This window comes from Phascolarctos cinereus, unplaced genomic scaffold, assembly GCF_003287225.1.
Source record: "Phascolarctos cinereus isolate Bilbo 61053 unplaced genomic scaffold, phaCin_HiC Scaffold_5;HRSCAF=322, whole genome shotgun sequence".
Lineage (NCBI taxonomy): Eukaryota > Metazoa > Chordata > Mammalia > Diprotodontia > Phascolarctidae > Phascolarctos > Phascolarctos cinereus.
Window position 1 is genome coordinate 374,271,811 of NW_027555958.1, and position 23,939 is coordinate 374,295,749.

The 23,939-nt window shown below is 39.5% G+C and overlaps 1 long non-coding RNA gene across 1 annotated transcript in view; it reads right to left on the reverse strand.

Annotated features, from left to right (window-relative positions):
• LOC110203609 (uncharacterized) overlaps positions 1-23,939 on the reverse strand; it is a 48,296-nt gene that overhangs the window by 22,481 nt on the left and 1,876 nt on the right. The window contains exon 2 of the long non-coding RNA XR_002323009.2: positions 23,649-23,706. This is a non-coding gene — a long non-coding RNA (uncharacterized LOC110203609). The remainder of the gene's footprint in view (positions 1-23,648; positions 23,707-23,939) is intronic.

Genomic DNA, 23,939 nt, shown 5'->3' on the forward strand with positions numbered 1-23,939 from the left:
AAGCAGCGCAAAAAGAGTCAGACTATATATCTTACTTTGGTGAAAAAGATCAAAATATACAACCAGAAGAAGACAACAAAGTCAAAGCTCCTACATCCAAAGCCTCCAAGAAAAATATGAATCAGTCCCAGGCCTTGGAAGAGCTCAAAAGGGATTTTGAGAAGCAAGTAAGGGAAGTAGAGGAAAAACTGGAAGAGAAATGAGAGTGATGCAAGAAAATCATGAAAAAAAGTCAACAGCTTGCTAAAGGAGACCCAAAAAAATACTGAAGAAAATAACACCTTAAAAAATAGCCTAACCCAAATGGCAAAAGAGGTCCAAAAAGCCAATGAGGAGAAAATGCCCTAAAAAGAAAATTGGCCAAATGGAAAAGGAAGTCCAAAAGATTACTGAAGAAAATACTTCCTTAAAAATTAGAATAGAGCAATTGGAAGAGTGACTTTATGAGAAATCAAGACACAGTAAACAAATCCAAAAGAATGAAAAATTAGAAAACAATGTGAAATATCTCATTGGAAAAAAACTGACCTGGAAAATAGATCCAGGAGAGAGAATTTAAAAATTATTGGACTATCTGAAAGCCATGATCAAAAAAAGAGCCTAGACATCATCTTTCAAGAAATTATCAAGGAAAACTGCCCTGATATATTAGAACCAGAGGGCAAAATAGAAATTGAAAGAATCCACAGATCTCCTCCTGAAAGAGATCCCCAAAGGAAAACTCCTAGGAATATTGTAGCCAAATTCCAGAGTTCCCAGGTCAAGGAGAAAATATTACAAGCTGCCAGAAGGAAACAATTCAAGTACTGTGGAAACACAATCAGGATAACACAAGATTTAGCAGCTTCTACATTAAAGGACCAGGGCATGGAATATAATATTCCAGAGGGCAAAGGAGATAGGATTACAACCAAGAATCACCTACCCAGCAAAACTGAGTATAATCCTTCAGGGGAAAAAATGGTCATTCAGTGAAATAGAGGACTTTCAAGCATTCTTGATGAAAAGACCAGAGCTGAATAGAAAATTTGACTTTCAAATACAGGACTCAAGTGGAACATGAAGAGGTAAACAGGAAAGAGAAATCATAAGAGACTTATTAAGATTGAACTGTTTACATTCCTGCATGGAAAGATGATATTTATAACTCATGAGACCTTTGTCAGTATTAGGGTAGTTGGAGGAAAAAATAATGTATGTATATGTAGATAGATAGAGGGCACAGGGTGAGTTGAAGATTAAGGGGTCATATCTGGAGAATAAAATTAAGGGATGAGAGAGGATTATACTCAGAGAAGAAGAAAGGGAGAGGTAGAATGGGGTAAATTATCTCACAAAAAAAAAAAAAGAAAAGTCTCTTACAGTGGAGGGAAAATGGGGGAAGGTGAGAGGGAATGAGTGAATCTTATTCTTATAGGATTTGGCTTAAGGAGGGTAACATACACATTCAATTGGGTATGGAAATCTGTCTTACCCTACAGGAAAATAGGGGGAGAAGGGACAAGAGAGCAGGGGGATGATAGAGAGGAGGGCAGATTGGGAAAGGGGGTAATCAGAAGTAAATACTTCTGAGGAGGGACAGGGTCAAAAGAAAGAATAGAATAAATGGGAGGGCAGGATAGGATTAAGGGAAATAGAGTTAGTTTTTCACAACATGTCTACTATGGATGTGTTTTGCATAACTGCACATGTACAACCTATATTGAGTTGCTTGCCTTTTCAATGAGGGTGGGGGGGAGGGAGGAAGAGAGAAAATTTGAAACCTAAAGTTTTAAAAACATATGTTTAAAAAAATGTTTTCACATGCTACTGGGAAATAAGAAATACAGGAAATGGGGTACAGAAGTCTATCCTGCCCTACAGGAAAATAGAAGGGGAAGGGGATAAGAGAAGGAGAGAGAGATAGAAGAGAGGACAGACTAGGGGAAGGGATATTCAGAATGCATGCCATCTTGGGGTGGGGGAAGGGGGGAGATGGGGTGAAAATTTGGAATTCAAAAACTTGTGGGAGTGAATGTTGAAAACTAAAAATAAATACATTTATATTAAAAAAAAAGTTGCCTTTATAAAAGGACTTTTTCTGAGAAAGTGTAACAAGGATAAAAATTACAAAATGGTACCCAAACTGGAAGTGCAGGCTCCTTTTGCATGCACAAGGTTCCTTGGGAGAGTGGCCTCAAGCTTGAAGGACAAAGAAAATGAAGCATAGTGTAGGTAACATACAGGACAAGGGGGCATTACGAGACTCTGGAGCCTGAGCATCCTTTTCTTTCTTTATGGAGCACCTCTAAGTTCATTTCTTGGTACAGAGTTGCTATCTTGCTCAATTGGTCTGGCTTCTGGCAGAGCAATCCATAGCAAGGATGAATCAAGTATGTTGCTCAGCTACTTCCCTGGCTCCTCATCATAGTCAGTTCCCAATACTACTATCTCCAGGTGTGAATGGTATCTTTTTGGGAGATATGGTTCTCCTGAACTTGAAAGTCACCCAGGGCACTTCCCCTTCAATATATCCATTCACCTAAGATCAAGAAAGAACACAAGAGAAGTGGGAATGTGTTCTCTGGCACATGGTGACCTTGTGGGAGAGTTGGAACACTCCCAGAGCTCACAGAAGTTCTTACTTCACTCTACGCCAGGGAGAAACAACCAAGAAGGCCTTTTATATATGAACTCAGTTCCAGCTCAGTGCCTCCTTAGTCAACAAACCTTTGAGCTCCTTGGCCAATCAAAAGACACTTTAACAACCCACAGAGCTAATTTCTCAGTCAGTCTTTGACAGAAGTAGGCTCACAAAGCCCCCATCTGTTGGATTGGGACCAGACAGGGAATACTGCTCATGCTCTATATATCCCACCAGGAAGGGCAAATCCATACATTCTTCAAGTACATTGGCCAATCCCTCCACTACACTACATAAATCAAGCCTCAAGATGAGTAGCACACAAACTATGTAGTAGAGTTACTGTCTGTGGTCACCACTTTAATTAAAATGTTCTGTTATTTCAGTGTGCTTGCTGGGCAGCTTGGTGGTATGGTGGGCAAAGTACTGGATCTGGAGTCAGGAAGAGCTGAGTTCAACTCCAGCTTCTAACGTTTATTAGCTGTGACCCTGAGTAATCACTTAACCTCTGTCTACCTCAGTTTTCTCATCTATTTTAGGGGTGATGATAGCACCTACCTGGCAAAGTTGTTGTGAGGATAAAATGAGATATTTTAAAAGTGTCTTGCAAACAGCAAAGTGCTATGTAAATACTAGCTATTATTATTGTTGCTTTTGCTGAAGTACTTTGAAATTGGAACATACTCTTGGAGTCAAACTCATAAATATTTGCTGTTTTACAATGTCTTGACTTCTCATAAAGTCACTACCTTCCAATTGCTGTATTCTAATTTTTAAGGAATTTCCTGTGGTTGTCTGTACACAACTTTAAGATCTTGGAAATTCCGAGGAGGTGAAGTTTTCTGCACCTGAAATCTTCGGTGAAATTTTAATTCTATTACCATACCCTTTTCTATGACTTTTAGCAACTTCTTTCAATATTTGGAATGTTATCAGAATAAACCTACGCATTTTTGGAATTTTTAAAGCTCTTCTCAAGAAGGAACTTGGCAGAGACTTCTACAACATCCAAAAGAGTTTAGTTTATACTGTCCTACTATTTTTCTCTTCTTTTTTATCTTGTGCTGGCAATCTAAATAGTTAAAAGGCAGACTGCTGAATCTCCTGAAGGAAAAAGGCATTATTCTTAAAAGAAAAGGAAACGGTAAATGCATCAGGGCACTAGCCTGCATTAAATGCAGTGAAGAAATGGATTCAAGTATTTACAGAAAAAGAAACCATTTTTTTTCACAAAGAGAACTTTATTTTTTACCTAACAATATGTTTACATCATAAAGATTTCTTTCATTACCTCTACCACTTTTGGAATGTTTTCACAGAAAAATGTTGTTATTTAGCAAACATTCACCTTGCTCCCTTGCTAAGCCTATAGAGCTAGTCATACTCCAGGTTGGGAACCTCTGCTCCATGGTTTATTCTAGGCAAAGAGGAAAGATTGCTGGAGCTGGGGTTCAAATCCTGACTCTTCACTCCTTTGTGAACTTGGCAAAGCATTTAACTTCTGGGTCTCAGTTTCCATCTGTAAAATGAGAAGATTGGCCCAGATAACTTTAAGATTCCCTTCTAGCCCCAAATTTATGCTAAGATAACTATTTCCTTTGTTATATATAGGTAACTGGGCACCAGTGAGGTCAGAGAAAGGGTTCTTGTCCTGTAGTTCATGGAACCATGAATAGTTTTCTTTTTTTCTTTTTTTTTAAATATAAATTTATTTATTTTAAGTTTTCAACATTTACTTCCACAAGATTTTGAGTTCGAAATTTTCACCCCATCTCGCCCCTCCTCCCACTCCAAGATGGCATGCATGCTGACAGCCCCTTCCCCTAGTCTGCCCTCTCTTCTATCTCTCCCCCGCCCCCTTTTCTTATCCCCTTCCCCTCATATTTTCCTGTAGGGCAGGATAGGCTTCTGTACCCCATTTCCTGTATTTCTTATTTCCCACTGGCATGTGAAAACATTTTTTTTAAAAATGTGTTTTTAAAACTTTGGGTTCCAAATTTTCTCCCTTCCTCCCTCCTCACCCACCCTTATTGAAAAGGCGAGCAACTCAGTATAGGTTATACATGTGCAGTTATGTAAAACACTTCCACAGTAGACATGTTGTGAAAAACTAACTCTATTTCCCTTAATCCTATTCTGCCCTCCCATTTATTCTATTCTTTCTTTTGCCCCTGTCCCACCTCAGAAGTATTTGCTTCTGATTACCCTCTTTCCCAATCTGCCCTCCTCTCTATCAACCCCCTGCTCTCTTGTCCCTTTCCCCCCCTATTTTCCTGTAGGGTAAGATTTCCATACCCAATTGAATGTGTATGGTATTCCCTCCTTAGGCCAAATCCTATGAGAATAAGATTCACTCATTCCCTCTCACCTTCCCCCATTTCTCCTCCACTGTAAGAGCCTTCCCTTTTCTGTTTTTTTGTGAAGCAATTTACCTCATTCTACCTCTCCCTTTCTTCTTCTCCTAGTATAATCCTCTCTCATCCCTTAATTTTATCCTCCAGATATGACCCCTTAATCTTCAACTCACCCTGTGCCCTCTATCTATCTACCTACCTACCTATCTATCTATCTATCTATCTACATACATATAATTTTCCCCCCTCCAACTACCTTAATACTGACAAAGGTCTCATGAGTTATAAATATCATCTTTCCATGCAGGAATGTAAACAGTTCAGAATTAATAAGTCTCTTATGATTTCTCTTTCCTGTTTACTTCCTCATGTTCAACTTGAGTCTTGTATTTGAAAGTCAAGTTTTCTATTCAGCTCTGGTCTTTTCATCAAACATGCTTGAAAGTGCTCTATTTCACTGAATGACCATTTTTTTCCCCTGAAGGATTATACTCTGTTTTGCTGGGTAGGTGATTCTTGGTTGTAATCCTATGTCCTTTGCCCTCCTGAATATTATGCTCCATGCCCTGAAGTTCTTTAATGTAGAAGCTGCTAAATCTTGTGTTATCCTGATTGTGTTTCCACAGTTTCCTTCTGGCAGCTTGTAATAGTTTCTCCTTGACCTGGGAACTCTGGAATTTGGCTACAATATTCCTAGGAGTTTTCCTTTAGGGATCTCTTTCAGGAGGAGATCTGTAGATTCTTTCAATTTCTATTTAGCCCTCTGGTTCTAAAATATCAGGACAGTTTTCCTTGATAATTTCTTGAAAGATGACATCTAGGCTCTTTTTTTGATCATGGCTTTCAAATAGTCCAATAATTTTTAAATTCTCTCTCCTGGATCTATTTTCCAGGTCAGTTGTTTTTCCAATGAGATATTTCACATTCTCTCCTATTTTTTCATTCTTTTGGATTTGTTTTACACTGTCTTGATTTCTCATAAAGTCACTAGCTTCCAATTGCTCTATTCTAATTTTTAAGGAAGTATTTTCTTCAGTAATCTTTTGGACTTCCTTTTCCATGTGGCCAATTTTTCTTTTTAGGGCATTCCTCTCCTCATTGGCTTTTTGGATCTCTTTTGCCATTTGTGTTAGGCTATTTTTTAAGGTGTTATTTTCTTCAGTATTTTTTGGGTCTCCTTTAGCAAGCTGCTGACTTGTTTTTCATGATTTTCTTGCATCACTCTCATTTCTCTTCCCAGTTTTTCCTCTACTTCTCTTACTTGCTTCTCAAAATCCTTTTTGAGCTCTTCCATGGACAAATTCATATTTTTCTTGGAGGCTTTGGATGTAGGAGCTTTGACTTTGTTGTCTTCTTCTGGCTGTATATTTTGATCTTCTTTGTCACCAAAGTAAGACTCTTTTTGCACTGCTTGCCCATGATCCTGGCCAATTACTTGAGTTTTAAACTCTTTGTTAGGGTAAGAGTCTGCTTCCAATGTGGAGAATGTACTGTCCCAATCTTCAGGGGTTTATACAGCTGTTTTCAGAGATAACTTGTAGGGACCTGAAAATTTTCAGTTCTTGCAAGGTGGTATGATAAGGGGAGAGGTGTTTATTCCTTTCCTGGCCTGTTCTCTGGTCTATTAGTAACCACAAGCACTCCTTTCTCTTTTGGAACTGTGAGGAAAGTTTCCTCTCCACAGCCATTACAAGCTCCACTGTGCCAGAGCTCCTCCCCACTCCAGGACTGCCGTACAGAACTGTGACCCAGATCCAAGCACAGGAAAGCAAGAGATTCCTGCCTCAGCACTGGCAAAGAGATCCCTGCAAACCCCCTCTGATCAGCCACTTGATTCCCCCTCAGTCTGTGGGCCAGAAGCTCAGAACCCAACCACCGCCCAGACCTAACTCCTCTGTCACCACAGAAACAGACTTTTCCCACTGACCTTCTAAGTTGTCTTTGGCGCTCATGGGTTGAGAAGTCTGGAAACCACCAGAGCTGCCTGCGATTCAGTTCTCTGAGGCCTGCTCCAGGTTAGCTGTGGCCTGCGCCCCCATGCCACACTGTGCTCTTCTACCCAATTGGTGCACTATACCTTTCCGATCAATCATCCAGATTGTCTTGGGCTGAAAATTTGCTTCACTCTCTTTTTGTGTGTTCTGCTGCTTTAGAATTTGTTTACAGCCATTTTTTATAGGTATTTCCAGGGGTTTGGGGGAGAGCTCAAGCAAGTTACTGCTCTCCCTTTGCCATATTGGCTCTGCCTCAAAAGAAACCATTTTTGCAGATGCCCCTGGAATACTTGGGAGGCTGCTTTTCTTTTAAAAGTAGTATCCTTTCCCACTGGATGACTGAACAATGTTTTTAACCACTTAGACTGAAGTTTATTCAACATCCATCTTGGCTTTCCCTTAGATACAGGCAGAAACTCTTACTTTAATAAAACTTTAAGAATGATTAAGTGATAAAGGTTGCTCTGGGGAAGAATTTTATTTAAAACCAACTACTTTTGTATGCTTACTTGTCAGTCAATAAACATTTATTAGATGTTCACTATGTGCCAGGCACTGTACTGAGCCCTGGGGAATGAAAAAAAAAGGCAAAAGACATTTCCTGCCCTCAAGAAGCTCACAATCTAAAAGGGAAGAAGAAGCACACAAATATGTAGAAACAAGCTATATACAGGATAAATGGGAAATAATTAAAAGACAGAAGGCACTACAATTAAGAAGGGTTGGAAAGGGCTTCCTGTAGGAGATGGGATTTTAATTGCAATTTGAAAGAAGCAAGGGAAGCCAAGAGGCAGAGATGAGAAGGAGAAGAACTCTAGGCATGGGAGGACAGCCAGAGAAAACACCTGGAGTGGTGAGATTGGATGTCTTGTTCATGAAACAGCAAAGAGGCTAGTGTCACTGGATCAAAGAGTTAGGGTTGGTCTATTTAAAAAACCCTAGATATGTTATTGTTATTTTTGTAGTTTAATTTGTTGTTAATTTTTGTTAAATATTTGTGCATTGATTAGTTGATAAAGTACATAATCTAGTTGCCTCCTAACTAACTAAAAAGCAAATTTTAAAATTAGTTATTAGAAAAGGTAACTGGTTACCTTTTATTAATTTTCCCCCTAAATTCAAAATTCCCAGGCATCAGAAAAACTCAATTCTTAGGATGGTTTTATATATCAATAGGTCAAAGTTTTAAAAGCTTAAAACACTGCTTTGTTATGAGGTCTTCCTGGAATAAAGGGCTATACTAATATTTCCTTGTTTATTTAAAGATAACTATGTATATGTTTCGATGATGCTGGTTACTAGATATTAGGCTACCAACACATGGTTCAACAAACATTTTACTTTGAAAGGGTTCTTTTTTCTTTGATTTATAGCGAAAAGAGAGGTAAATTCCAAGAAGTCAGGTAAAGAAGCAAAGCCTTATGTGTCTGTAATAATAAAATATTCAATGTTTCAAGTGAGATTCATGTTCAATTGCAGAGCCTATACCTCACAGATGATGGATCATAAGAATTCAAGCTAGAAAGAACCTTAGAGATCTCATAGGGTGCTGCCACCTTATTATATAGATGAAGAAAGGTAGGCACGCAGAGAAGAAACTTATACAAAGGTCACATAACTAATATCACAAGCACGATTTAAATTGAGGTTTTTTGATTCCCATTATCAATATCTACTATGCCAGCTATTTTCAAAGTATAGTCTGGGGATTTATGAGAGTCCCTGAGACCCTATCAGGGGATTTGTGAGTCAAAACTCTTTTCATAAAAATAAGACATTCTAATTTCTGGTATGATAGATATCAAGCTATAACCCGTATAGCTTATATAACTCATATACAAAACCTCTTTGGGAGAAAGGTGCAATGCTCAGTAATTTAAGAATGTAAAGGGGTACTACGACCAAAACATTTGAGAACTGCTGTTCCACACCATTCTACTGCCAAGTAGTAGGCAAAGATTGGCATGGGAATTATTTTGACACTTTAAGCAATATCTGAATATTCTAATGTATCTACATATCCCAATTAAGTTGACAAGGTTTGCTGATATTAGCTCTACAACATCTCTTGTATTATTCCCTGCTCTCAACCCACATGGCTATCATACTAGTTTGGGCTCTAATTGATTACTATAATAATTGCTCTAATTTTGAAATAATGTTCTAATAAGTCTCCCTACCTCAAGTATTTCCTCTCTCTGATCCACCCTTGTTTTTGTATCCAAAGGGCCTAAGTGATATGTCACTCCCTTGATCAATAAATTCCACTGGCTTCCTATTGCCTCTAAGATTAAATATAAACTCTTCTTTTAGGAATTTAAAGACATTTATCACCTGGTTCTAACCTACCTTTCCAGCCTAATTACACATTACTTCATATACTCTACAATCCAGTCAAATTGGGCCTTCTTATTGTTCTTCATACAAAACTCTATAACCCACCACCCTGCCTTTGTCACATGTCTGGAATAGACTACTGTCCTTCTCATCACCTTAGTTTCTATCAAATTCTTAGTTTCTACTTAAAGCCTCTTATATAAGGCCTTTTCTGATTTCCAATTGCTAGTGTCTCTCCCAACTAATTAGTTGTATTAATTTTTTATATGCATATATGTATACATACATATATAGATACATATTTACATATTTGTGCATATACATGTATACATGTTGTCTTCGGAAAATGCATTATGGTACTTAGGTATGGTAAGAAAGAGCTTTGTTTTTATTTCTGTATTCCCAGGATCTAGATCTGTGCTTATATTCTACCAGACAAGTATCTGTGAAATCAGACCCCATTTGGGTCTATATCTTTTCTTTGATGTCCTTGGATCAATTTCTATTTTTATTGTGCTATGATCCATAAAGGAAGTAATAATAATTTCTGCTGTTTTGTATTTGCTTGTAACAGCTCTGTTCCCTGATACAAGGCCAATTTTTATAAATGTTCCTTGTGGTGCTGAAAAATATATACATTCTTTTTCTGCACCATTTAGAAGATGCCATAAGTCTTTCAACTTTAATTTCTCCAGAAATTTGTTCAGTTTCATATTTTCCCTTTGTCTTTCTGAGATAGGGATATTGAAATAGAGATAGAAATATTAAGAGAGGGATACTGAAGTCTCCTGTCACTATTGTGTTACTCAATCTGTCTTCTTGAAGCTCAGATAATGTTTCCTTTATGCTTTTGGATGCTACTGATATTAACTTGTTGTCTATGGCTCCTTTCAGTATAATATGGTTTCCTTGTTTATCCCTTTTAATTTTTTGAATGTTTGTTTTTGCTTTGCCTGATAGCACAATTATAACTCCAACTTTTTTGATTACATGATGCATGGTACATTTTTTCCCCATCCAGTTTCATTTTGTATATGTCTGGTTTTTAGAATGTGTTTCTTGTAAGCAATAGATTGTAGGTTTTTCAGATCCAATCTGTCACTCCTTTTTGTTTTATCAGTTTGTTTAATCTACTCACATTTAAAGTAATGAGAGTTAGACTTATATGTTCCTTCATCTTTCTCTAATAATGTGTTTTTTTTCCAAGTTTGATATTTTTTCCTCTTCTGCTATAAACAAGTACTATGTTCTTTCAGTTACTTTACTTTAATCTGTTTTTAAGGTGGCCTTGTTCCTACTGGCTCTCTTCTCTCACTCTGATCCCTTCTTATTTGTTACCCTTTTCCCTTTGGGATTTTGTTTATTAGTTCCTTTTTTCTCTGGCTTTTATTTGATTATATAATTCTTCACTTCCCCTTTTTCCTCTCAGTCAAGTAGAGTACTTTCCTCTTCCCTTCTTCAACTAGTTCTGTTCATTATTTTTCAAATTTCATTTTTTGTGCTCCTTTCCAAAAAAGATTTCTCTTACTGTCTTCATTCTCCTACTCCCATTGAGGTCACCTTTCCCTCATTGTTAACCCTTGACCTTGGCACATCACACATTCCTCTCTATTCCCCTAATTCTCTCCCCATCACTTCATGAACCCTCCCATATTGTGATGTAGTCCCACAAAAAAAAAATACACAAAGCAAAAAACACATTGATCCACCTACAGGCAGGGCATTGCGAGGTTCTGTCCATAATGCCCCCAGTCCCTATCTTCACCATTGCCTCTACCAGATTTCCACCTTCACCCCATCTCCATGTGTATGTGTAGAAAGAAGTCTCTTACTGGTCTCCCTGTTGTCATTAGGTTGCTGTAGATATCCTTGCCTGCTGCATTTATTCACTCCACCTGCATTTCTACTGTTTGCAGTGTTTAAGAAGCAAATAATCTCTTCAATTCCAGTTTCCTTTCAAAAAGATGTTTTAGACTCTTTATTATTTTATATCCATCTTTTTTTTTCATGTATGGTGAAGCTCAGATATGCAGAATATGTCACCCTAGGCCGGGGGTGGGGAACCTGCAGCTTCAAGGCCACCTGTGGCCCTCTAGGTCCTTAAGTGCACAGCCCTTTAATGGAATCCAAACTTCATTTGTTCTGTCCCCACCCCCGCAAGCTCTGCCTTTTTGAACACATTATACCACTCCCTACTGTATTTTCCTTTTTTTTTCTCCTGTGTTTTCTAATGAATACAGAATAGCCTTGTGTTATCAAATGTCCTTTCCTTTTTATTTGCAAACCAAACCATATCAGGTTTGGTTTTTTTGCTTGTTTCTTTGTTTTTTTCCAGTGTAATTCTGCCACCTGGAAAAATGGTGTAACCCTGTAACAGCAAGCCCCCCAACATAAGCCTTTATCAGAGGTACTCAGAGTTGAACTCTTGTCATAATGTCCCCTGAGTATTGCAAGATGATGCCTCATAGCTTATGCTATCCCATATAAAGCTGAACTAATCACCTGATTAATATTTGGACATTATACTTCTATGAATGGTGACTAAGAACACTTTAGGAATCTAGACATTACTCAGCTGCAGGTGTAAGATTATTCAGGAACTAGTCAGGAAGTAGGGGAGGTTCATGATTAAGACTTAAGTTTAGATATTCTGGTCCAGGAATCTACAAGGTCTTCCCGCCCCCTCCACTTAATCGCATTTTGTTTTTTCCAATTACATGTAAAGATAGTTTTCAACATTCACTTTTATAAGATTTTGAGTTCTAAAACTTTTTTTCTCCCTTCTTCCCTCCCCTCTCTCCTCGCTCTCCTCCCCGCTTCCCAAGACAGTATGCAATCTGCTATAGGCTTTACATGTACACTCATATTAAACATATTTACACATTAGTCATGTTATGAAAGAAGAATCAGAACAAAGGGAAAAACAAGAAAGAAAGAAAAAGAAAGAGAATACTATACTTCGATCTGCATTCAGACTCCATACTTTTTTCTCTGAATGTGGCTAGCATTTTCCATGATGAGTCTTTTGGAATTGTCTTAGATCATTGTATTGCTGAGAAGAGCAAAGTCTATCAAAGTTGGTCATTGCACAATGTTGCTATCACTGTGTACAATGTTCTCCTGGTTCTGCTCACTTCACTCAGCATTGGTTCATGTAAGTTTTTCCAGGTTTTTCTGAAATCTGCTTGCTCATCATTTCTTATAGCACACTAGTATTCCATTACATTCATATACCACAACTTGTTCAGCCATTCCCCAATTAATGAGCATCCTTTCAATTTCCAATTCTTTGCCACCAAAAATGGAGCTGCTATAAATATTTTTGTATATGTGAGTCCTTTTCCCTTTTTTATGACCTCTTTGGGATACAAATCTAGTAGTAGTATTGATAGAGCAAAGGATACACACTGCTTTATAGCCCTTTGGGCAGTTTCAAATTGCTCTCCAGAATAGTTGGATAAGTTCACAACTCCATCAGCTATGCATTAGTGCTCCAATTTTCCCACATCTTCTCCAACATTTATCATTTTCCTTTTCCATCCTACTAGTCAATATGATAGGTGTGAGGTGGTACCTCAAAGTTGTTTAAGGTCTTAAGAATACAAACATGTTCTATGGGTTAGACAGAAGTTGTAGAGAGAATGTCATGGCACATTATTGTGAATTAACAATGATTATTATGATAATACACCTTGCAAACGATATTAAAATCACATGGGAACAGGATGAGGTACATGTCCTCCTTTTTGTCCTGTGTTGGAAATACTAGAATTATCCCAAGGATGTTGTCAGTGACCCTACAGAAGAAGAGTTTACATCCTAATACTTTTATTCAACTACAAAAGCAGCTATTTTATCCATCTTTTTTATACTGCACAGAAAATTTAAAATACAGTTAAAAAAAAGAACAGCGATGTCCCTGAACTGCTTCTATATGAACTCCATCTTTAAGGTAAAAAGAACTTACAAAGAATGATAATGATAATAATGAATATCTATGTAGTGTTTTAAAATGTACACCAGACTTTTGTCACAGCACTTGTTGGAACAAAATAATAATAATTATAATAATAGTTAACATTTATATAGAACCTATGAGATAGGTACCTGCTAAGAGCACTTTAAGATTATTATCTCATTTTATCTTCAAATAACCCTAGGAGGTAGGTGCTGCTGTTATTAAAACTAAGGCAAACAGAAATTGAGTGACTTGCCCAAGGTCACACAACTAGTAGGTGTCTTAGGTCACATTTGAACTCAAGTCCTCTTGATTCTAGGCCTGATACTCTATCCACTGCTCCAGCCAAGGAATGCAGGGTCCAACATGTAATGATGAAAACTTTAGGGGCTTGGGAGTGGGTATTCATGAATATAAAACCATGGACTTACACAATTTGAAGAGGCCTCAGAGTTCATGTAGTACAAACGTACTTGGACAGAAACCTTGCCTACAACATCTATTACAAGTTCTCATCCAGCTTCTGCCTAAAGCCTTCCTGTGACAGGGAACTCATTAACTTGAAGGAGGCTGTTCCACTTTTGGACAGATGTTGGGATGTTCTCCTACTGAACCAAAATCTTCAACTCTGCAACTTATTTGTATTGTTCCAAGTTCTGTCCTTTCAAACAAAGTATGATCCCTATTTCACAGACCTGTCCTTCAGATATGTGAAGACCACCGATATATCTCTCTAAATATTATTGTAAATTCCCTATTTCCTTCAACTAATCGTTGTGTCATGTGCTTTCACAAATAACATTTTCTGGACATACTTCAGCTTTTTAAGGTCCTTCATTTGGATTCCAAATGTCATGATAGGTAAATCCAAGAACCCCAGGAACAGCAATGCTTCCCCAGACCACTCACTGTCTCTGTTTCTGGCCTTCCTTGCAACCACCATCCAGGGCTACCATCCCCACCACTATCAATACCAGCTGCCAAACAACTACCACCACTGGGTCAGGTAAGCTAGTCTAGCTAAAGCAGCAAGTCTCCCTGACGGAGAGACAAAAGCAGGCATGTGACAGCCAAGTCAAGCCACTGCTACCACTCTGACCACTCTCTCTACACACACCATGGTGAAGACAGCCCAGCACTATTCCCCCAGTGCTCCCAGGAGCAGCAGTGCCCCCTAGACAACCAACCTTGCTTTCAGAAGACCCAGAAAAGAAAGTTATCAATGTCAAAGTCCTTGGCACTACCAAATGGTTCAAAATAAAAAAACCAGCGTGGTATCTTGGATGCTAGGGGCATAAAAAGGCTAACACGTAGAAAGTCAGTGCCCCTCAGACTTGAAGGATATCTCACTGCCATTCTAATCACCATACCATCTGACATCTGTTGACCAGATGCATTTCTATGCATCTATGGAGATGAGAGGGTCTGTGTCTACCAGAACTAGTGCTATCTCCTTGCTAAGTGTCCTTCCCAGGCTATGGTTAAGTAAACCTTCCAGATTGTGCCACCATGTCTCACCTGCCTCCTGATTACTTCTACGAGCCCCTTCTCCCATTGGTGAGTTCTTCTTGGAACCTGCATTTTGGGAAAGGGTACCAGATGAGTCATCTCTTTTTCTCTGGACCTAGACACCATGCTCCTACCTGGAAACCTGGCCCTACTCTTTTATGTTACCCTTTTATGTGCTGTCTTCCCTCATTAGAATATAAGCCTCTTGAGAGCAAAGACTATCTTGTTTTTTGGATTTGTATCCCTCAAGGATTAGTATAGTGCCTGGCACACAATAAACACTTAATAAATGCTTGTGGACTGATTGACCTCTTTTTGTTAACTGCTATACCATAAGTCCAGCCTGATTCAGCTTGGCCTCCAGCACTATGTCTATGGCATTCCCCAGATCTACTAGAACAGTTAAGGAAAGGAGGTTACTATAGCATGAAATGTTCATAAAGCCATGCTGACTATAGTGATCATTGTTTCCTTTTCCAAAGTACTCATAAATTGCCTCTTTAATACTGTCCTCTAGAATTTGACAAATAAGAAAGTCAAACTCACTAGCTTTTAGTTATAATAATAATTAATAAGAATAGTTCTTTGAGGTTTACAAAGTGCTTTCTTCACAATAAATACAAGGTATATCATCCACATTTTACAGTTAAGGAAACTGAGACTTGAAGAGGTAAATGATTTGTTCATGATCACAAGGTCTGTGCTTTCAGAAACAAAATCTGAACTTAGGTGCCCTGACCCCAAGTCCTACTCTCTTTCCATCACATCACAGTGTTTTTAAAAATCAGTGTAACACTTGCTCATCTCCATTCCTGTGGCCCTGGTCTCACTTTCCACAACTTTTCAAAGGTCAGCAATCACATCTACAAGGTCTTTGAATAGTCTGGCATATAGAATTTGTCAGGGCTGTGTGCTGTAAACTTAGGGAACTTATAGAGACTGGATGTTTTCCTATCGCTTCCTCCTCTATGTTTGGTTTCTAGTTCATCATTTTTATGTTACATTTCCTGACGTGAAGATAATTCAATTCTCCTTAGCAGAGAAAACAGAAACAAAATTGAGGTAATTCTTTCTTGTGGTGCTTGCCCCTTTCAGCTGACGGCTCATAGAAGCCCTATTCATCAGTTACCTCTGTCAGAATAGACCACAGGGCCAACCACCACCTAAGTTACAGGTTTAGGGATCTGCAAAAGAGCTTCAGACTAGCCCCTCCTTCTGTCCGTTTCTGATGACCCTTTGTCCAGGTATATAGTAAAGGGGAGGGGTGTGTATGGAGTGTTCAGGAAAGTCTAGCACCTTTGGTATGAGGACTGCTCAAGCCCTTTTTTTATTTTTTGTGAGGCAATTTGGGTTAAGTGACTTGCTCAGGGTCACAGAGCCAGTAAGGGTCATGTGTCTGAGGCCAGATTTTAACTCAGGTCCTCCTGACTCCAAGGCCAGAGATTTATCCACTGTGCCACCTAGCTGCCCCTTTGTTGAGCCCTTTTCAGAGCTGCTCATCCACCTTTGGTGTCCACCTTTACCCAACTCTCACTTGTGGCAGCCACACCCCAGTAAAACCATCTCAGCAGACAGGCTAAACCAGGTTGAGGGTAAGCAATGGGCCTCAAACCTGTCAGTGAGTTAGGGGGATGTCTACTCCAAGCATGTCAAGTCTTCCCCCAGCAGAATGGGTGGATGAAGACAATTTGTTCCAATGGCCATGAAGGTGGCTGAAGCAGGTACTGGGTAGCACTTGGAGCTTGGTCAGATATCAAAGATGCCAAGATCATCCACTACATCCCAGGCCATTGCCAGTGGTGCTGATTTTTGTCTTTTCACTGGATTTTGATGACTCTGGAAGGGAGAGTGAGGCTGAGGACTTTACGCAGCTCTGCCTCACTTAAATCCAGTTTGCAGTCAAATCATTGGTCCTCTTCAAAAATGAAGGACCAACAACAATAACAAGGAAAAGGGGATTCTCTTTCAGGTACAGCTTGGGCTAGATGTTCTCCAGGCTCCCTTCCAGCTCTGACTTTTAGTCTTCTTACCACTCCCACCCAAAAGAGGTTCATTACTAATTCACACTAATTCACCACCATACCAACCCCCTCATTTGTCTTCTGTGGCCAGACTCCTTCCCACTCCAATATACCTTCTATGTTGCTTGTTTACTCCCAGATGAATTTTTCAAAAACACTGCTTTATGTTTCATGTCATTCCAGAAGCTCCAAGAGACCTTTCTCCAGAGTTTAAACACCTTTGTCTGGAACATATAGTCCTCAGTAATCCGATTCCAACCTCATTTTTCACTCTTTTATGCTTCGAACCTTCTGTTCAAGTCAGGCTCCTTCTCAAACTCCATTAATTAGTTTTCAGTCTATGTCCCTTCTTTCATACTCCCTCTCAACCAATCAGATTACTGCTGTTTCCTGGTCTTACTCTGCACTTCCCTCTTTGCATCTGGGCAGGTCATTGCTTGTGCCTTCAACATAGCTCCTGGACCATACAGGGTGGGACTCTGAGGAGGGATGAGAAACACAGCCTCAGTAGCTGGCTTGCTTCTTTCTCTCCCAGTTACACTGGGTGATTTCAAATAATATAAATTAAATGCAGCTTTGTGGCCTAAAGAGCAGAAAGAAAAATCCATGTGTTGTTTCAACTCTAAGCTTGGAAATTTAGCTATGAAACACACAGGATATATGGCTCATAAAACAGGCCCTCAGGTAGTCTTGGTCACCAAGACAGGAGTGGAATCATAGCTCATATATTCTGTGACATATAAAAGCCTCTTCAGAACTGCCTTTCCCTGGCATGCTTCTCTGGCATTTATTGTATACTCAGTAGAACAATAAAGTGTAACAAGAAGAAAATACCGCCCATAAAGGTGGTGAGGTGGTGCCATAGTGCACAGAGTACTGGGCCTACAGTCAGGAAGACCTTCATACAAATCCAGCCTCAGATGCTTACTACTTGTATGACCTTGGGCAAGTCACTTAACTTCTGTGTGCTTCAGTTTCCTCAACTGTAGAATTGCGACAATCACAGTACCTATCTTTTGGGGTTGTTGTGGCGATCAAATGAGGTAATAAATGTAAAGCATTTAACACAGTGCCTGGCACATACCAAGTTACATAGAAATGTTCGTTATTATTATTATTATTATTATTGTAAAGGAAGGACCCAGTCTGTTTGTGGGGAGTCTACCACAGCACATAAGCATATTTACAAAACAGACACCAAGACTTTTTTGTGGGTACCCATTAAGAGCAAGGGGGATCAGTAAAGGTGCTTGAGTTGAATTGTGAAGGAAACTAGGGAATCCAGAGACAGTTGTAAGGAAAGGACACATTTCAGGCAGGAATACCATATCCTTATCTGGGATTCTCAGCCTTGTTATAAATCATTGGAATGCAGCCCTCCATGTGAGTGCCCTTTTCATTTAATAAAGCTGTCATCAACCTATTCATGTAAGGTTTCAAATCAAATACCATACACCCACACCCACACCCACACCCACCTAGTCATATTTTATAAGGTTCAGTGCCAGATTGACCCACCAGCTAAAGAAGGCATTACAAAGAGCCATAAAAGTACCAAAACTTTACAAAATTTCACGTTTTATAAAATTTGTTAAAAGATCGAATCACATATCATATGATAATGCACTTAACATAGCAAGAAGGTTTAATGATATGCATTAGAAATTTTCAGATAAAAAGAAGTATGCTAAATATATTTCAGTCATTGAATTGTGCTGGCCAACCTACCACTGATTGCTGCCTACATGCAGTACACACACACACACACACACACACACACACACACACCCGGCCTGCTGATTTACAACAAATATATGCATTCTGTTCTGAATTTACAAAATAATGTGCAGAAGTCAGATCATTCTTGAGTCCTAAGTACCAAAGAACTACAATCTCTGATACTTTGTCATTCAGCAGCCATTAATTAAATGGCACAAAGCCCCATGCTAGGTATGGGAGGATTTTTCTTTTTGAATTGGACCTTTGAATTTCATTGGTATAAGACACTACCTTTAGATCAGCACCTACTCTGCACCTTACAATGTTAGAGTTGCCTGGAGGCACTGAGAGGTTGCTAGATCTGGTCTAGAGTCACACAGCCTGAGTCAGAAGTGGGACTTGAACCTAGCTTGTCCTGACTCTGAGGCTGGCTCTCTATTTACCATGCCCTTCAGCCTCCATGCTCATACCCTAGGTGTCATCCTTGACTCCTCACCCCATAACCAATCTGCTGCCAAGTCCTGTCAATCCTACCTTCATAAAAACTTAGGGTTGTGCCCCTTTCCCACCTCCCAGATGCAGACCCTTATCACATCACTAGACTACTGAGATACCTTTCTGGTGGGTCTCCCTGCCTCAAGTCTCTCCCTACTCCAGCCCATATTCACCCTGCTGCCAACATGATCTTCCTAACATAGGTATGGCCATATTATCCCTTCCCCTTCCCTTACTGTCTATCGTCAAATAGACAATTCATGTTTCGCCTTTAATACTCTCCACAACATGGCCCCTTCCTTCTTCTGCTTTGACTCCCCTTTCCTGTACTCCACAACTGAGTGACACTGGCCTGCTCACTGTTCCTCTCTTTCCATCCTCTGTCCATTTCTGATGACTAATTTTCAACTATATTGTAGAAAGGACTCTTGTTCAAGTGTAGGTTGGGCTTTATGTCCTAAAACTCCTTTCCAAAAATGAACATTTTTCAGTCTACCACCACCCAGACTTGGTTTTCACTCATCACTATGGAGCTTCCCAATTAATCTTCCTGTGTCCAGGCTTCTTCCAACTCCCAATAGACTCTGTACATTCCTTGTTGCTGTTCAGTTGTTCAGTCATTTATGAATCTTCATGACCCTGTGGACCATATCATACCAATCGTGTCAATAGGTTTTCTTGGCAAAAACACTGGAGTGGTTTATTTGCTTCTCCACTGGATTGAGGAGAGGTTAAGTAACTTTCTCAGGATTACCAACCTACTAAGTGTCTGAGGCCAAATTTGAACTCAGGTCTTCTTGACTCCAGAACCATTTGGCTGCCTCAGCACATTACTTACATCTTCCAAATGAATTTTTCTTTCTTTTATTTTTTAAATAATTTATTTATTTTTAGTTTTCAACACTCATTTCCATAAGATTTTGAGTTTTAAATTTTCTCCCCTTTCCTCTCCCTCCCCCTCTCCCCTCGACGGCATGCAATCTGATATAGCCTCTACTTATACATTAAGTTAAGCATACCAAATGAATTTTTCAAAAGTACTGCTTTCCTCATGTCATGTTCTATTTCTGTCACTCCTCTATTTAAATAGGTCCCTTGTCTAAGTCTGAACACCTGAGTCTGGCACAGAAAGCCCTCAATTATCTTATTTCAAACTTATTTTCCACACCTCAAACCTTCTGTTCAAGACAGGATGTTTTTTGCTGTATCTCAAACACACCTTATTCTTTTCCACTCCACACCCCTTTATTCACACTCCCTATGACCCACACTACTGTTTTCCTGATAATACTCTGTACAGCCCTCCTTGCATTTGGGTGGGCCACTCCCTGTGCCTGGAATACACTCCCTCCACATCTCTCCTGGTGACTTCTCACTTTAAGCCCACTCTCAGGTTTGACTCTATCCAGGCAACCATCCCTGATTTTCCCCACATGAAAATAAGCTGTCCTAAAATCTCTTAAGAATAGTTTTAGATTCTTCCCTTGCCATCATCTCATTCTGCCTTAGATAAATAGTTATCTCTAACTAATATTTGATAACCACTATCCAACTAAGTCTTAGTCCTCCTTTCTCTAACCTCTCCTTCCACTGGACCCTCTGCATCCCTCACTCTATCATTAACAAACTTTAATCCTAGATCTCTCTCATCCTTTTTTTTTTTAATCTGACAGGATGTTTGCAAATTAACTTTGATCTTATTTCAATTAACAAGCACTAACTCTCACTTCTTCCACTTTCTTTTATGTTCTCTCACTTTCTCTCTCTTTACTTCTACCTCATCTAATCTCCCAGGAAGAGAGGAGGGAAAACATGAAAAAAAAAGCCCCTTTTAACAAACATACATAGTCAGGCAAAGACAATCTCCCATACTGGCCAAGTCTAAAAATATGTCTTGTCCAGCACCTCTCTGTCAGGAGGTAAGTAATACATTTGCCCCCTGGAATCATGGCTGGTCAAGGCCTCTGTCAGAGCTCTGAAGTGTTTCAGTGTCACTTGCCCCGACAGTCACAGACATTTCTTTCCAGTGTGGCCTGCTCCTTCTCTCACATTTCTCCTTCCTCCCCAACACACTGAGCCAGGAAAAATCAGCATATTTCTTGTTTTCCAAGGCCACTTCTAGACCCTCCCTCTGAGGCTGTTCACTCAAGAACCTTCTCTCCTTTGAGGTTTATTTTATCAGTCTATATCAACCAGTCCAAATTCTTCTTGTTGCCATCTACCTGGCTCTACTTTACTTTCAATTTTTCTCAAGGGCTTCATTACCAGACTCATAATCTTCCTTCTCTATTCCAACACTGTCTTCAAACTTGGAAACTTCAATAGTCATGTTGATGTCCCTTTAAATCCTCTGGTACTGAACTGAGGTTCATGAATCTCAACTCCCATGACCTCCATCTCCATTCTCCTCACAGAAGTGGTAGTACCTTAAGCCTCACCATCACAGAATAATGAAGAACCCTGATGATGCTGAACTATGAAATTCCTGTCTCTAATCAAAATCTTTTGTTCTTCCATCTCTCCCTGTGCCTCATTACTTCTAAACCTTTTTCCTGACCATCACTATAATCTCCAGTCCTTCCATCCCTCCCTCTTGTCTGAGTCCATCACCTTTGCTCTGGCCTCACTTTCCTCCTTTCACATTTTTAGTCCTGTAATCAAGTTTAAATACTCACTACCCTTTACCCTTCAATCCCTTAGCCCCTTGCACATAAACTGTTCAAAACTGGTCAATGCTTTAGGTCAACAATGGCTGGTCCTTCTTGCCAAGGTTAACTCTCCACTAGGGCTACTGATCACATCCATCCATATACAACATGTTCAGGTCTTCCCTACCCTTAAAAAATCATTTAACCATGCCACCTCATTAAGTTATTGTCCTTCATCTTTCCATCTCACTGCTAAGTTCCTAGAAATAGCCATCTACACTTTGACTTCACTTCCTTTCCTCACACTTCTCTTAATTTCTCGAAATTGAGCTTCTGACTGTCATTCTAATGAAATTGCATGCTCCTAAAGCTCTAATGATTAAATTCAAAAGTCTTTTATCAGGTCTTCACAGATGATCCAGAGGGATGACAGGACATGACATGACTGTAACAAGAGGTCACAGAGGTATTGCCGGAAGCGGGATTTGAATTTGGGTCTTCTGAATCCAACGGTACCACTCACATCCATCTCCTTTGGAGGCTGGGCACTTGTCAAAGCCTGGCCTTGAGCCCTACCATTGTCCTTTACCAGTATTAAAAAAAAACAAACAAACCTTCAACCACTTCTTAACCTTGCTGAGACTGTTTTGCAAAAATTGCTTTCAAAGTTTTCTTAGTTATTGGTGGGGAATGTGTGATTTCAACATTGTCAGGAACTCCTAATGTGGAAACTCACTCTGCTGATGGAGATTAATTCAATAATCATTTATTAAGGACCTACTATGTGCTGGGTCTTAGGGACACTCAAATGTACCTGTGATCTCAATTATTTTGAGTTGACTCCAATAATACAGATTGAAACTTACCCACACCTTTCCATCCTGTGAGATTCTAGTTCACATCACCCAACAGGTTCAACATAGGGAGCCCACCCAATGTGCCAGAGGCCCTCTTCGATATTTGTGACATTCTCAGTTTATTAATGGAGTTATCTGGATGTATACCTGGCATCCCTTGCTCTCCCCATATAACCAGCCCATCTTTTCTTTCTGTCATATATTTCTTTGATGACATCCTTTGCTCCTGTTTTTTAAAATTCCTTGCTGGTTATATGTTATAACTTGCCTATATCCACTATTCCATTGCCCTCTGTGTGATGCTCATCTTTGTGTCTTTGGAGAAAGTGGCATTCTAGAGCCCTGGCAATACAAAGATAAAAATGGAACAGTCCCTGCTCACAAAGAGCTTACACTTGAAAGGCTACCCTTGCCTTAAGTCTCTCTCTCCCTTGCACACAGTTGCCAAGGTCATTATTCTAAATCAAATGTCTGACCATGTTATATGCCCTACTCAGTAAGATCCTATGATCTTATTACCACCAGGATCAAATATAAAGTTTTCTGGCATTCAAAGCTCTTCATAATCCTACCTTTCCAGTCTTTTTATATCTTGCTGTCCTCCAGGCATTCTATGATCTCATTACACCGGCCTGTCAATTCCCTGAATACAGTACTCATCTTCCAACTTGATGTCTTTGTGCTGTCTGTCCCCTAGGCCTCAAATGCTCTGTGTCCTCACCTCAGCTTCTTAGTTCCCTTGGCTTCCTTCAAGACAGCCCAAAGCCTACCTTCTGCAGGAGAACTTTCCTGGTGGTCTTTCTCCCTCCAAACCCATATTCCCCTCTCAGATTACTTTATAATATATCTTGTACGGACCTAATGGTTCACATGTTGTCTCCTCTTTTAGAATGCATGTTCCATGAGAGCAGGCTTAACTTTTTTTTTTAAATTTCTACTTAGGTGCCTGTGGTACATAGTAAGAACTTAACAGATGTTTGCTGACTGACTACTGAGGGGAAACAATCCCCTCTTTGTGACCTGACACAATCAACCAGATAAATTAATGCAAAATATATACAAAAGAGAATCAGTTAATTACCTGCAAATGTCACAAAGAGCAGACAGAGACACTGAAAGTCTAATTAACTTACCCATGGTCACACTTCTAGTAGCATCAGCCTCCAACCCTCTATTGCCTCTCTTCTTCACCTGTAAAACAGAAGTTAGAGTACCTGCCATACCTGTATAGCAGGAACAAATGAGATAACATGCAGAGGACAAAGCTATGTCAATAGAAAACAATTAAGGAGAGGCAGTATGTTACACTGAAAAGAAGATAAAAACACCTGCAGTACCTACCTCACAGGGTAGTTGTGAGTATCAAAGGAGACAATCATGTAGTATACCCTAGTCATTCAGTTCCTCAACCTACTCACTTCCCA